At 38.5% G+C, this 16,994-nt stretch overlaps 1 long non-coding RNA gene across 1 annotated transcript; it reads left to right on the forward strand.

Moving 5' to 3' along the window:
- Positions 1-14,004: 14,004 nt before the first annotated feature.
- Positions 14,005-16,377, forward strand: LOC131232922 (uncharacterized). The gene is made up of 6 exons (XR_009164983.1): positions 14,005-14,223; positions 14,406-14,459; positions 14,752-15,000; positions 15,097-15,209; positions 15,610-15,730; positions 15,841-16,377. It is a non-coding gene; the product is annotated as an uncharacterized LOC131232922 (long non-coding RNA).
- Positions 16,378-16,994: the final 617 nt, after the last annotated feature.

A 16,994-nucleotide genomic window follows, 5' to 3' on the forward strand; every position in this document is an offset into this window, starting at 1 on the left:
AGACAGGATACACGTTGAACAATCATGGCCTCACGTTTCTGGTTCTTTTGACAAGTTGGGCCCAGTCAGTAATCCAGACTACTGGCTGTTGCCATCTTGCAATGAATGGATTCTGCCTTCAAAATCATCTCAATTTGGACAATCATAACCTTCAAACTTCAACTGATCCTCTTGTTAAAGAGGGATTGTAGGATCCTTCAACCGAGGGTATGCACTGAGTTCTCAGATTTTCAGTTTGTACAGGTGGGGTTCATGACTGGTCAGTCCAAACAGGATGATAATCAATTTTCATTCACCATGGCCTGAAATAGAAATATATAAAAAGAAAAAAAAAAATCCAAAAAACAAGCCTTTTGTTTTATCCGCCCACCAGCAACGGTCATTGCCTCGTGTCTCCATTGCAGCTGCAACATTCACCTTCTACGCCTTACAACCATTTTTCATTATTTATCCATTTGTAGAGATGTGCGAGGAGTTTAATTGTTCTTTCTGTTCTTTTGGCCCATGATTTTATAAAGAAACGCCTTCTGTCTCTTTTCAATAGCTATACTGAAATAAAACAAAATAATATTATTTCATTTCATTAGGGAAGGATGCAAGCCATAACGTGACACAAACCAATCATGGAAGGAGGCAAAAATTCAAAACATTAAGTTACATCAACGGGAAAAAAAAAGGGGTAAAAAAATGCAACTCCAAAGCAGCAGCAACAGCTTCTTTACTCATAGATACAGGGATGAAGGTTGCACTGCCATGCGACATTGCTATCAGGAAACCACATGGCAATCTCCTTTCTTGCACTCTCCACAGAGTATCAAAATCATGTCCTCACATCAGATTTTCATAACTCCCCATCCATTCCAAACCTCAGATTTCTGTGAGGGAGCTCAGTGTTATCAATGCCCCATCAAAAATCAAAGAAATCATGCACACAATCCCGTTCATTTGTCTAATTACACGCATGCACGTGTGGACCCCAAAAATCTATTGTGGATATTTGGAAATTTTCTTTTAGAAAAACAATCTAAGGGCCTGTTTGGCATACGCTTAAAATGAGTGATCTCATTTTAGGTAACCGTTATTATGCATTAGAGATCATTATTTATTTATTTATTTATTATTATTATTATTATTTTATTTTTTATTTTTTTAGCAAGGATTAAAAATAACCTTGATAACCAACGATCATGATCTCTAGTATATGAGATCACACATGTGCCGGCAGGCCACATAGGTGTGAGATCTAATCCATACATCAGGTTGGTTCGACCTTCTACATGTTTTAGCAAAAATAAATCCGGTCCATCCAGCTTGTGGGCCCCCAAATAGGAAACAGTGGATAGGTTAGAAAACTTCAGTCAAGTTTTCCAGCCGGTGTATTTGTTTTGCAAAATGTGGCCCATCTGACCAGTGGATCAACCTGATTCCTAGGCGAGGGCATCAATACAGTGGTTCCTTTCTGATGGATGGATTGGATCGCAGTCCAATGAGATGGACTGAAATAAAAATCTAGATGAAGTTCTCAATGTATGATGGTATTTTGATTGATCATGCAATTTAATAAATAAAATCACTCGTGTAAGTCCATGGAGATGAACGAAAGAAGATCAGATAACCAACACGTCGTTATAGATTAATACAGCTCAAACCAATTACCTTCCCATTCAAACCAGATATGTGGCACAACATTTCATGATCTGAACCGTTCATCCGGTACTTCACATCGTTGATGGACCACTGTCCACAAGGCACAAGGAATAGACCATACATAACCAACCAATTTGTGGGTCAGTATTCTTTCCTACCGTCCATTCGACGATCACTATTCTTTCCTACTGCCCATTCGAAGATCACCCTTTGGGTTGTTGAAATTGTACAATCAGCCAGACTTTCCCGCCATGTCCAATCCAAGGTGGGATCCACCAGATGAATGGTCCAGATCATCAGACTCTGCACTACGTGCTCAGTTCGAGCACCGTCCACTAGACAATGGTCGTTGATGTATCAAAGAGTTCAATCTGAAACAGCACAATCAAACCAGATTACCTCCCAATCTCGACCGCAAAATCTCCACGGATGGTTCCAGGCGTGGGTTCGATGGATTGGTGGGGCTGATGATCTTGCGGCCCGTCGTAATAACATTCTTACCATCCCACACCATAACAACCACCGGACCTATCTGATGTAATCGACCAACCCAGAAAAAGAAGGGTTTCAATTACAGATCTTGGTAGTATTAACTTGGATTAATCAAGCAGTATGATTTGCCAAATCTAATATCACTAAGTTGTCCTAAAGTGAGATTTGTTGAACAGTCCTTTTCATCTGTGCACAATTGGTGGTTGAAATAAGACCATTATAAATCTTTCATTTTCAACCTTCCAATTCATGTCCACCATTATTTTCATAATAGTTCAATCATCATTATCTAACCGTTATCCCAACTCATTGGACTCATCTTAATCTTATTCCGTCATTCCACCCTATCACAGACCATATCTTAATTAGATAATCGAATAAGCTTGATTTTTGTTTTCTATTTTATCTAACTTGTTGTAAGTCATTGAGAATGGTTTAGTTTGAATTAATTGCGTACAATATATAAAAATTTTGTATGAGGTTTGCCTTATAAGATATATCTTTATTTTGTTACTATTTCCTATTAGATCATGGGCCGAAGCTAACAAGCTCATGGCATGCGTATGTCGCGCATTCACTTGCCGTTTGGTTCTAGCAAGGGTAGCGGTAGCAATGGCAATTCTTTATGAGACGGAAATTTTAGTTTGCATGGTGTGAGCTGGCACAACCATAACTTGCTTAGTTTACAAGACTAAGCAAGGCGAATATGTGAAGCCAGTTCATGATTTCCAAACAATGGTGAAAAACAGGGCATTGTTCCATAACATGAAAGTCACCGTTAAGGAAAGAGTGGACATCGTTTTGAAAATAATAGCCGTTATTTAATTATAGGCCTTTTTCTGTTTCTATCACGAACTAAAGTGACCCATCCTTCATAATGGGTGATTAAAGGATGACCATTGTTTTGAAAATAATAGCCGTTATTTTTCTAACGCGTTTTAGGACATGATCCCAAAACTTAAGCAGATCCAAATCTGCGGTGGAACCTACCTGGAAATGACCATTAAAAAACATTCTGTAGGCCACAAAAGTTTTGGATCAATCCAATCTTTGTATTTTTCCCTCCATCCAGGTTTGGTTGACCTTATCAACGGATTGGATGGCTGATAAAAATTACGATGGTCCCTAGGAATTTTTTAATGGTGGCCGTTCAATCACTACTGTTTCCTATGGTGTGGTCCACCTGAGATTTGGATCTGCTTAAATTTTGGGACCATGTCCTAAAATGGTCTGAAAAAACGGATGGACAGCGTGGATATATGACAAATTACAAAAGTGGGCCCACAGTTGCGAGTCTTAAATCCATGACATGGACATCATTTTCATTGTATGGGCCGAAGATAGTTTCAGGCCCATATATTGGTTTTCTCTTGTCTGAATTGCAAGCCCAAAATTAAAGAAGATGAAATGTATTCGAGCCTCACTTTTGGACCGAATAAATGGGCCATGATTGGGCCTGTTTTTTCAGGGCCCATTAACGTTGTTCCATCTGAAATGGCCCTAAATGATCACTGTCCACATCTGCGTCGCTGCCAATAGTTTCGTGAGTGGGCTGTGTTGACGGGTCTTGTCAGGATGACTCTCACCCCGATTGATGTCCTGCTGATATGGACGGTTGAGGAAAAAAAGATAAAGCATTGATTGACATTTGAAGGTTAAAGATTGGTGGTCACTATCTGCATATCAACGGTCTGGATCAAGTTTCATTACCCAAATCCAGAAATCTGGGCCAGATTGAGGTTAATATCTGTCACCATGTGCTAGCTACTGTACCATGGCATGGATGCATGACAATCTAGATTATCGAAATCATGGCCCACAGTGCGGATGATCTTGGCCTTCAAATCACGTTGATCAGACAGCCTTAACTTTCTAATTGATCGTTGAATACTTAGATGTCCTGCTCATGTCTTGAGGTACTTCTTTATTTTACCACTTTCCATCTAATCCCAGTTACATAGGTTTACAAAAATACTCATTAAGTAGTGAGATCAGTGCATATGTTAATAGAACAATCAAACGCAAGTTGTTGTCCACCATCTTAGAATGGCCTAGATCACTGTCTACGTACTCTTAAGCAATTTATATTATTGTCCACCTTGTTAGGATGGTCGTCCATATCACTTTTCACACTTTTAAATGGTTTAGATACTTGCTCATCTATTTTTGAAAAGTCGAAATCACTAGCCGCCTAGTTTCAAATAATTTATATTATTATTCACCGTCTTAGAATGGTTTAGATAGTTTTCTATATACTTTTGAATAGTCCATTGTCAAGAAATTATAATATCTTTAAAATATTTTCATCATTTTTAGAGTTAGATTATTTGAATTTGATGAAAAGCGATAAAATAGAGACTCCTCCAAACATACATAAACGGTGATATCTAAGAGGTGCTATACAACCACCAAAAGTAGGAAAAAGGGGCGTTAGCCTAAAAAGTGAGGATGAAAATAGCCGTCCCCATTTGCACCATAGATCCATATTGATGCAATGGCTTGACATGGTCTCCAAAACCATTATATGGTCATATGGATGGCCGACACTCAAAAATAGGGGGAAATGATATATAACTAGGTAGGGGTGGCAATGGGTGGGTTTGGGCTGGACAGGTGGCATGGGCTCGACACTATGCGGCCCAAGGATATACACGGCTTGCCAGGCTGTGCGGTCCAGTACCCCTAAAACTAGGGGCTTAAAGAAGCCAGATTTTGACCCTTTACGGGTGGGACATTAAAAAATAATAATTTTTGAGTTCCACTTTATTAGACTAATAATAATGACCCAATCCCATAGGGAATCCAAACTCGCTACACAACAGTACTGTATTTTCCATACAATGGGTACTCCAACCCATGATCTGGTGAGATACCAAGCTTCCAAATAAATCTTGGAATTAATCTACAACCAAAACTTCTTAAAATTCGTAACTTACTATAAATAGTAGTTGTTTTGTTTATAGTAAGTGTCCTATGTGACTTAACCACGCTATTCTACTACTTTTTATAAACACCTTTTTATGTTGGACAGCCCAATAGATGAAGAGTTATAATCAAAATAAAACTTACTAAACATGGTCGAAAATGAAAATCAACCGTTGATACGATGGAATCTCACAAATTCGGTACCACATAGCTAGGTTGGTTAGCTAATGTAGCTTGTCTTACCTCAAAATAATATATGGTACGTAGAGTTACTCATTCCGGTTTGCGAGATATGTCTGTTTTAAGATTCTAACGGTTTTGATCACTTCCGCCTCCAATCAGGCCTTCTCTGGTCCATCTTTGGGCATGAAAGTGTCTGCGACCCGCTCTACATCAAAACTCTTGTGAGTCTACTACTGAAGCAAGAGTAAGAACCCTACTTTGATGTTGTGATGATAAGCATTCATCTGTTGAAGGATTCCGATAAGATAATCGGGATCAGTTGATTTGATTCCAGAAACTTTGATGGCCGATTGTGTAATTAATGAAATTATATTCTTTCACCATTCTTTTATAGTTCTTTGATCATGGGGATTTTCGGATCACACCGGTTCATGGGGTATGGCTAATCCGTGGTGGGTTGGGGTGTGCATGGGTCCCATTTAGTGTAGACTTCTCATTTATCAACCGACTGCATGTTTTATAGTTGCGTCCCTTACAATTTACTGAAACCTCTTAGGGCAATGGTTTTTTAAAGGTCGGTTCTGGGTGGAGTTTGGTTAAGCGGTTGCTGGGGTTTATGTTTAATGGTCCAAATCCTACCCATTTAAGAGTTGGGTTTATGCAGGTTGTATCAGGTCCATTAATTTGAGAGGTTTCGAGCCTCACATGATAATTGAAGTGGTGGACTCAGACCGGATCTGTTGGGTCCAATTTCAAATCCGGACCCCTTTATCACAGCTCAGGTCCAATGATTTATCAGATTGAACTGACCCATTTACACCCATAATGACAGGCGCATTGGATGGACAGTTCTAATTGGTTTGGTTGCACCAATGACAGCTTATCGCGTTCTTTGGATGAGGCAAAGTGGGTCTTTTTTAACAGTTAAAATTGTCTATTCTATGAATTAATTGTGGGTGAAGGAGACCGGTAATAACACTCAGATTGAAGCATTTCAACCCTTTAATTACTTAATGGTACGAAGATTATCCAAATTCAAAGGCAAAGGGTCAAACGATAAGAAGGATAAAAGATCCTAATATAAGACTGTATGCTGTAACTGGAAGCACTACAAAACATGCATGTTTAAAAAAATTTCAGAAGAGAATTATATTAAATGCATAATTAATTCTCGTCTTCTCTTGGATGAAAAATTTTCATGCATGGGAACATAAACAGAGACGGAGGAAAATCCATTAGAGACTTTGATTTTTAATCATGAAAAAAAAAATACTATACATAATATGAGATATTTAGATTTAATAGAGTTTTTACGAGGAAGAGAGAGGGAGAGGTATTTCAAACTAGAATCCTATTTTATATTTACTGGCCTCCATTTCAGAGAAATTCCAATCTCTTATGTTGTGGTAATAATGAGATGTATTGAATCACTGTGGTCTCTTCTAATAAGAAAACTCAATTTATATCATCTAATCAAATAAATTTAGCATGAGACCTCTGAGATCAATTATTATTAGAAAAATGACATTGTACTAAATTCACAAGTAAACTAAAAATAGTTCGTTGCAATCTTCAACTGCTTTTCATAAACCGTTTATTCGATCACACTCATCAACCATGTTTGATTCTATTTATGCACGCGCACGAATCCAATGTTCCAATCGTGATGCACATTTATTTACTTTTAAAATTGAATAAATTTTATCTTAAAAACCTATTGAAATTTTTTTATAATTAAAAGTAATCTTTTTTTCAAAAATAGTTTGTAATAAAATCTTGACCATTCATTAGATCTGATGCCTTCAATAAGTCTATTGTGCACCATCATTACTATGCATACTTCTAGAGGTGGGCATCAAGTTGAGACGGATTGAGTTAGGTCCAACCTGACTTGATCCGGTTTTGAAAAATGCTTGACCCGAACTCGATTCGACTCGGTACCGAGTCTAACATGCCTGACTCGATTTGAGTTCGGGTTTGGGTTGGGCTGATCAGAACCGAGTCCAACCCGGTCAGAAATACCGAGTCGGATCTTGTTGGCATCGATTCGGATCGGGATAAAATTGATGGACGGAGGGGATAAAATAGATGGATGGAGGGAATAAAATACATAATTCATGGTGGACCTCACATAGTTTACTCTGTACGCAACCCGCTTCCTTCCATCTCCACCATTTCCTGTGTGTGGTCCATCCTCTTAACATTAAAAAAAAGGCACCTGATGGGCCACAGGCTGTCACCTGCCAAACGGGAAGGAGAGAGAGAGAGAGAGAGAGAGAGAGAGAGAGGAGGAGGAGGAGGAGGAGGAGGACGACGACGATGAAGAAGGCCGGGGCTTGCTGCCGCTTGCCAGATGGAATGGGATGGCCGATGGGTGCTGGACAGGAAGGGGTTGAGCTTTTCGGATCGGGGCATGCGACAGGTAGGGTAGAAAGGATGAGGAATTAGGTTATATATAACTTGAACTTGACTTGATTTGAGTTCGGATTGGGTGAGGCCTACTCGGTTCGGACTGACTCACCCCTTCGGTTCGACTTGAGTCGGGTCTGAACGAGTTGGACGAGTCGAGTCAGTTTGTGCCTAGCTCTACATACTCGTACAACAAGGGAAAATGAATTGATCCATTATGGCAAGTAATTGGTCTCAATCTCATAGCACATTCGACTCAATTAAATTCCACATCGTGAATCATCCAACGTTTATCATTTATAAAATTCTCACATGAGTTTCATTCAATCAATTAACGATCCGTCCCTACTACTATACATAGGCTTACACAATGTAATCAGGTACTAAGTCAATCATGCCGATTCCTTTTTAGTCACTTCAGTGTGAAAGTTAATATTAAAATCTTTGTATATATATTATCACGAAACGAGTACATTTATAGTTCAAACATTAATTTTTTAATATTATTAATAAATAAATATGTACACATACCAATAACAATACCATGGGCTACACAAAGTCTAACAAATGTTAGTTGAATTTTGATGATAGCTAACACTCACATTTTAAGCGTGCTTGAAAGTTCAGGTAGTGGGATAGCAAGTGGGTGGACTTGTCGTCTACTGTCCGAAATGCGGACGTGACTGTAATGGGCCTGATATGTCACTGATCTGGTTTAAGTTCAAGACCATGGATTGAAATAGGGCTGTTCACGAGTCGAGCTAGCTCAAAAAACTCGCTCGACTTGGCTCGAGTCAGCTCGGATTGACTCGGCTTGAATGACCGATTCAAGCCGAGCCAAGCTAATTATTTGAAGGTCGAGTTGAGTTCAAGCCAAGTTCGACCAGGGGGCATTTCAACTCGACTCGACTTGAACTCGACTCGACTCGAATCGATTAATAAATATATTAAATATTAAATATTATATATATTATATTAATATAAGTTTTAAATTTTAACTTTAAAAAAAAATTAAAAAAAAAAAAACAAATAAACCCTAGAGTCTCTACCCGACCGCACGCACCCCCTTTCCCTTTCCCTTTCTTCTCTTTCTCTACCCACTTGCCAGCTGCACGCCCGTCCGGACCGCCACCATCAGTTTTCATTTTAGCTCCACAATAGCATAATTTCAATCTCTTGAGATCTATTTCTTGGGCGAGAAACCTAAGAAATTCGAGATGAGTTCTTCTCAAATTTGTTTGAGCTTCAAGGAAATCTAATGATCTAATTGGTTAGAACTCTTTACTTGGATTTCTGATATGTGTTCTGCTTTGTTTTTTTTTTCTAGTACTTGGATTTCTACTGGTGGAAAAAGATCAAGAACAGATCGGTTCTTACAGGTTTCCTCATCCGATTCAAAGTTTTGTTTGGTTTTTTCATCGAGTTTTGCTTTAATTCTCTTAAGATTTTTGAAATTTTCATCAATGGAGGAGGATCAAGAACAGAATCCATTATTCTCTCACCCAACAAGCTCGAGCTCGACTCGAGGTAAACTCGACTCGACTCGAACTACTAGTTCGACTCGAACTCGACTCGACAACTTTAGCAAACAAGCCAAGCTTTAATGTTGAGCTTGAGGCCAAGCTCGAGCTCGAACTCGAGTACATCATGGACAAGCCGAGCCAAGCTTGGCCCACCTCGACTCGACTCGGCTCGATGCCCACCTCTAGATCGAAATTGAAAATAGGGAGTGACTGTACCTAACTCAACCGAGTCATGACTCAGTTTAGGATGAGACGAGTCGGTAAGTCGCTGAGTCTTTAAAATCATGGTTTGAGTCCATCTACTTGAGGAGAATGTTAGGCACATCCAACCATCTGCATTTGGTGTGATGCGCGCCAAACGCCTTAGTGAGAAAAATGTGGGCCACTTGGACCTCAATCTGCACCGTTCTCAACCTGGGTCCACAACTGCACATCCAAAACAGGCCCCTTAGCCTGGATTTGCCAGCACTCGTTTTGGTAGATGCACCAAACGCGGTTGCTTCGTGCTTTCATGTCACTAGGGCTGGTATATCGAAAGTTACTCCCAGATCTCTCACCCACGTGAAATTCACGTGATCAGTGCTTTTCTGTCTTATCATATGAGACAACTATAGAACGGAGCGGCCCACCAAATATCTATTGCACGAGGGACGCTGAATTGAACTCGTCCACCGGAAAATGCAGGAGCATCCACATCCTTGTTATTCTAGCACACGTGTGTAAGATCCATGCCATTCATCAGGTAGGGACCACTGTGACCATGGCCTGGTCCAAAATTCAGATTGGTCCACTCATCAGGTTGGCACAGCTGAATACATAGCGTTGGCCTTTTCTCTAGCTGTCCTTTCCTTTTTTTTTTTTTTTCACATAGCCGTACTGATGGGTGAACCAGTCTGATCTTTGGGCCAGGTCATGTTCATAAGTGGGCCTAAACGATCAGTGCCCGAGATCTTGCACACGTGTGCCTCATTAGCACGTGAGCTACGAAGCCGTCCATCCATCTCACACGAGCAAGTACAAATAAGAGCCGCAAAATAGCACAGAGCCCTCCATCATGAAATTCCCAACCCTAATTTGAAAAGGAAGGGTTATGATTAATGGCATGGAATTCAGAAGAACGACAAGAAGGTGTGGTTTTGATAATACACGTTGATGTTTCGCTTATTGCTTGCATTCTTTCTCTTTTGAGGGTGCCGAAAGGGTCCACGTCATTATCACTCCTTAGAAAACCTAACATGAAATCATGAAATGTCTGGAATCGATTTTCAAAAGAAAAGAATTAAAAAAAAATAAAAATCAAGATAGTGGTGCGTAGCATTTCACTTCGATGGTGCGCACCCAATTGATTTTTTTTTTTTGGGAAGAAGCAAAGAAATGCCACGTCACTAATAATGGCTGCTTTTGGTTGTGCCATGTCATCCCACAATGACAGTTGGCCAAAAGCCTGGTTTAAAATGTGAAACTCGACTCGAAACCGGTGAGTCATGTCAACTCGGGAACTCTTACAATTAATTAATTAATTATTTCTTTAAAGGGGTTTGCTAAGTTTCCAACTGCAACATTCACAAACCTTTTGAATGGTATAAGGGGTGATCTATTGAGGATGATCTGAACCCTTCATTCATTCATATAGTTAGGAGTAAGTCATTGTGCAAGAGCCACGATTGAATGATCCTAACCCTTTGAATGGGTCAATTTGTTACAACCGTTGGGTGCTCACCAGCTAATCATATGGATAAGGTCATTAAGTCAAAATGTTATTGTACAATAGTAAGAAACCTAAAATAAGATCTATATGATAAATGTTTCAAGTTAATCATTTCGACTTATTTTATTTCTCCAATCAATTTTGACTGTTCATTTTCATGCTATTGAATGAATGGAAGCTTAAGATTATCAAATTAACATGATTTTTTCAGCATGGATTACTCTTAATTATATGAATGAATGAACAGTTTTAATAGACAACAGGTCACCCCATATTCCATTTTAAAGGGTCCAGGGACTATGGTCGAACCTGCCTTAAAAAGGTATAAATAATGCCCAGTTGTTTCGACTCAATTAGAGTTTCATCCAATTTTGCCAAGTTTCCTGAGTCGTGTCAGGTTTTTCTTGGGTTTTTGCCCAGTCATGACCAGATTGAGCTTTTCTCGAGCATTGGTGAATTGAGCTTTTCTCCAGCATTTGGTGAATTCGCTTGAGTTGGACCAGTCCAATCACTTTTTAAACTACGGTGAAGAGTAAGTTTTTTTTTTATTTTTCATTTTGGCCAGTACACCACATAAAAACTGACCGACCTGCCCCAGTACTATGTTGCACGGGGCCATTTGGAGCCCATAGGTTATACTTTACATAATGGTTTCTGCTCAGGGTCACCAGCACGTGTCCCTGGATTAGGACCCATATGCAGAAATGGTCTAATAATTACAACTGTCCATTTGCTGAGCCCTATTTTCAATGGAAGAAACTCATCGCTGAGATGTGATATTTGTAGCTGAATGTGGAACAGTGAAAAAGAAACCTTCTAATGGCTTGTATCCAGCCCTGCAAATCTATGGTCAGGATTATCATTTTGAAGGTGATCTTTAGACCACAGTCCACCTGATGAAGAGGGCTGTAATCTGACCATCACCGTATCTAGGCTCCACAAATGTTGTGATCCTGATCAGTGTAGGCAAAAAGGGCGCACGACAAAAAGAAATACTGACAGAGAAGGGATTTGACCGTGCGCAACTACAGTACTTTTTTCTGGTTATGTAGCTTTTTTTTTTTTTTTAAACACACGCACACACACCCCCCACACACTTACGCCATAGTGGGATTTCACCACCTATGGATACTCGGACTCTTGACTAGATGTTGAAACCCCTGAGAGTCTACCACACTTGAGGCTTAGATCAACTTTGTTAGACAATATTACTTGACCCAAAGTAATAAGTGTACAATTTTTGAATGTCACACAGTTATCATAGTGGACTATTGAGCTTGTATTAAAGATACATGCAAATAAAAGGAGAATTAGTAATTGGCAACCTACGTTAATAAATAAAAGACAAAAATACCCCTTAGTCAAAGGGCCAACCATAGTCCAATGCTATTTCTTAATGCTGCTCCTATGACTACTTGCAAGGGTAAAAATGGCCAAATGCGGCTCACATAACGTAGTAGAGATAATTATATAGAACTGACCTCTCACCTTTTTAGGAGACTTTTGAATCACTTCATTTCTCTCATTTCTGGACTGCAGGTACAAGTTTTACTAGTTTCCTCAAAATGTGAATTGGTATCCTATGTCTCAGATAGTATGTTCTGTACCGCATAATGTGACACTTGGCTATCTATGTTCCAGGTGCCCCAATACATGGTATCATATATGCTTGTGAAATAGTGCTGCTTTTCATGCCTCATGTGCCTGAATAATGTCATATTCTCTGCTCCAAACACGTGTGGCATGCACGGCACATTCAGCACGTCATATGATGTAGGAAGTGCGTGGTATTACCTCCTCCACTTGGGTTTTTCTTTCTTCTCTTGCATCTTTTTGTCATTTCCCGTGTACTTTATTGTATTTCATTTTTTCTTACTGAAATGAATCACTATAAGCTTTATGGTCCAAAAATTAGGGAGCACGAATGCTCATCTTCTTGTAGCAATTTGGTTGAAAAGATCTAAACTTGAAAAATTTTAGCCTAAGAATAATTACTCTCCTTAATTTTTTTTAATCATCATATCTATTTAATCTAATGGCAGCAAAAAGGCAAACATGACTAGTTTATATTGAATTTCACATCTTAACAAGCTGATGTAGCGCATAATAGTGGTACACATGAAGTGGGACATATGTGCAAGATGGTGGGCCTATAGAGGTGGGCCATTTGATTGGTCAATAGATAAGACGAAAGAAAGTAAAAAATAGTCCACATTTATGAAGTTGTTGACAATAAATAATGCTCCTTTTGTAACAAGGTGATTCCGAATCTTTCAATTGTGTTTGACAACTTGTATGAAGGCACTAGAGTTCAAAAATAGCAATGCATTGAAATTATTCGGTATATTTACATGAGTTTGGACTTGATTATTAAATCAACTTTAATAACCATAATTAGTGTATATATGTGATGTTTGACACAATGATTATATTCAACCCATTGAAATATATATTTTAAACAAAATGATAAAATTCCAAGTCTCGGATGGGCACAAGCGTAGGATCACAACCGAGCAATTGACCAATGTTTTTTAACCTTTGATTTACGTAGCTGATTTTTGAACTACTCAAATCATTCAATTGATGTAATTTTAGTGATGCAGTTGATAATTTGATTATTTTGGGATGTCATCAACGTGCCACATGTACAATGAATTAGTAGCCCAACGACACCTATGTTACACGTTTGACTCTCCTACCTTTAAAAATGAGCAAAAAGGGAGAGGATTATGAATCTCAGAAAAAGAGAGAGACTGCAAAACTAGTATGATTGAGTATTTGGAATCCCTTGGATTCCAAATACTTCCCAATCCACACTGCCAAACAATGCATGTTGCCAATTCTATTTGTTTTTGTTGTTGTTATTTTATTTTTTAGGGTTTCTATTTGTTTCGTTTACACTGTACAAAGTGAGACTGCTCGAATAACTGGTCTGGATCATTGGAATGTGTTGGGATGTATTTGAGCGAACCTCTCTCCTTGAAGATTGTTGGTCATTTCCTCTATGTTTTGTGTTTAAACTCTGGTTATGTCATTTCTATGTAACAAGTAATGTTTAAAGGATCGAATTTATGAGAAACCCGACAACGACAAGCATGGTATCTGGCATATGATTCTTTTTGGTCTTAGCCTCAAGTGCAATGCCTGGGTCATCATGTGGACATTTTTCATGTTTGTTCATTTATTTGTGTGCAATTTGTTGTCCCGTTTCATTTCACAGGTTTGGCACTCGTTGATTGCTCTACCAGTTTGGAGACGATAGGTGTGCTAAAGCTGGAGGTTGATTTGGGTTGTTGTATTGTGCTGGCAAATAAGAAGCCACTTACATCTGGAACTGTAACCTCTTATCCTAACCTTTCCTTATCTAATAATATGGCTTTTGAATAATGCAATTAGGGGAAGTTTGGAATTTGGATAGACCCTAGAATGCAGATGTAATTTAAGCATCCTAACGTTTGCATTTTGTGGGATGTTGGGTTTTTTGGGCATCTCATTCTCTTTTATCATCTTTCCTGCAGGAAGATTATGAGAAGCTAGTCTCAAACTTGCGTCGCGTTCGATATGAATCAACTGTAAGCTTGTTTATTCCATGGTTCTACTAACCGTATCCACTTTTTTTTTTTTTTTTTTTGTAATTAGAAGCATAACATTTATTGCAATATCTTTGGGTGTCATTTCTCATGCTTCGTGAATATTGGAGTACTGATGTTGACGTTTATAGCTCCCATTTTCAACAGTCATTCAGTCTTTAATTTCTGGTCCCATAATGTGACTGTAATGTGGTAGCTATTTTTCTTTTATGAGAGATTAAGATTTATATATTATTATCTTTTGAGTGCTATGTTGTGTGATTTTTTTTCTTAGTTGAGCTAAAGTCAGTTCTTCAAATCTTATATGAAATGGGATGTGCTCCAGCGATATTGATACCTCCGTAAGCTAATGATGGCACCTGGTAGATATGGGGCCCACATGTATGCAGGCCATCCAACTCATTCATCAGAAGGTCACCTCATGCTACTATATTCTGGGTTTTGATAGTCTTCTTTCAAAAGTTCACTCTAACACTAAATTGCGCAGGTTATCATGGCTCGTGAGTGCTTTGATGATACTAAGGTTGCAGAAGAAACCTCTTGTTCTTTTAATTTTTTTAAAAGGATTTTGGATGTCATAATTATGTTTATAAGTAGCTTTTCATCAATGTTTCATAAGGGAGTTGTGCTGGTTAAAAGTTTGGCTGCCAAGGAATCATCCGCTCTTGCCTTGGATACTTATTACAAGTAGTATTATCTTTGTTTGGCTGCTGCTGCTGCTTATATCAAATGGTAATCCAATTCTGCATGCATTTGAGTTCTACCTATTTTTCTATTCATGTTGTAACTTCCACTAAAGAGCGTATCTGATATAGAGTGGATGATCCCAACCAACAATGAATGAGATCAATGCCCCCAAAAGAGGAAGAGTTGAGAAGTGTGTGCATGTAGGCTTAAATGAAATCTTTTGTAGGATGATAGTGCTAAGAGCATTGCAAGTTATTTCAAGTTCACTTGGTATTCACTTATTAGGTTGTATGTTTTCTTGGTCATGGGAGAGAAGAAGATGCCCATGAATTTTTGAGTTCAGCTGTTTAAACTATTTCTGGAGTTTATGCTGCATCCATCTGGACATATATTTTATCATTTCAAATGCATGTAATGATATCCTGTTAATGGGTGATTTTGGCAGGTATGCTATTGATATAATGCAATCTGTGTGCCTTAAGGAAGTTGGTGCAAATGCAATAGACCCTTTGGCAGGGGAAACTACTTGTATACAACTGATTTTCGGGGGTTACCTTCGATCTAAGGTACGTCTATGGTCCTCGAGATCGAGAGCATTTTCATCAGATCTAAGCTATGTCTCTAAGCTTGGTGCACAACCCACAAGTTGAAGATAGCAGGCAACAACATTTTGTAGGCCTTCTCCAGCCCTTCAGGCATCTAATTCAAGCCCAACAGCAGTAGCAGCAGCACCACCAATACTTCCAGCACAGAATTAACAGCTCATGACATGTACCAGACTGCCTTGGAAGTGGTGCTGAAGGAAGAGATTTTCGTCCCTCTCATACGGAAGAGATTTTCGTCCCTCTCATACGGACACAACGTCCACATCACTGCAGTGGATCATGGTGAACCTGGTGAAGCATCAGGATGTGCAGACCAAGCTGGTGAAAGAGATCGATTGGGTTGTGGGGGATGGACGAGAAGACATTGAAGAGGAGGATTTGCAGCGGATGTCATATCCGAAGGCAGTGATCATTCTAGAAAAGAGCAAGGATTTGTTGGATTATAGAAGCCTGGAAATGAAATATTGTATTGAAATTGAAAATTGGAATTAAAATTGAAATGTGTACTAGAAAAGAAGGAAAAGATTATTATGTGTGTGAATCATTCTATTGTCTTTTTCTATTTGTGTAATTATCTGGCATGTAATACAAGTAGATTACATACCCCACTCTCTCTCTCTCTCATATAATGAACAAAGGGTTTTAAATTGTTCTTAAAATTCCGTCCTAAAATCTAACCGTTGGCAACATTAATTAGCATTCAAAACCATTTCTAAAATTGTGCCTAAAATGTGATCGTTGGCACCAAAATAATTTAAAACCGTTCCTAAAAATTGAAATGGTACCCAAAACGGTTCTGAACCGTTCCTGATTTTCTGCAACACCTCATTTAGTAATGGTATTAAACCGTTCCTAAAGAATTTAGGAACAGTTTAAAACCGTTCCTAAATGACGATTTTGGTGTAGTGTCAATTTGGTGTAACATTGTTTTCTTGGGTTTGCTTGTTTCACCAATTACTATGGTAATTTAAAGGAATTGTTTAATGAATATAAATTATTTTACTCGTCTCCTAGCAACAACTGAATTTGATCATGACCAATTCCTATATTTGTAATCCCAATAGTAAAATTGTAATGAAGTTACTTTTACATTATTGTAATATCTAATTATCACCAAAATACATTGATTTCACTGTTTGAATTCAGGATTTTCATAATAATGTCATAAAAAAGTGCAAAGATTATAAATTTCTTACTCTCTTAAATTGCATTTGACCGATACTTC

The sequence above is a fragment of the Magnolia sinica genome, chromosome 18 (genome assembly GCF_029962835.1).
Source record: "Magnolia sinica isolate HGM2019 chromosome 18, MsV1, whole genome shotgun sequence".
Lineage (NCBI taxonomy): Eukaryota > Viridiplantae > Streptophyta > Magnoliopsida > Magnoliales > Magnoliaceae > Magnolia > Magnolia sinica.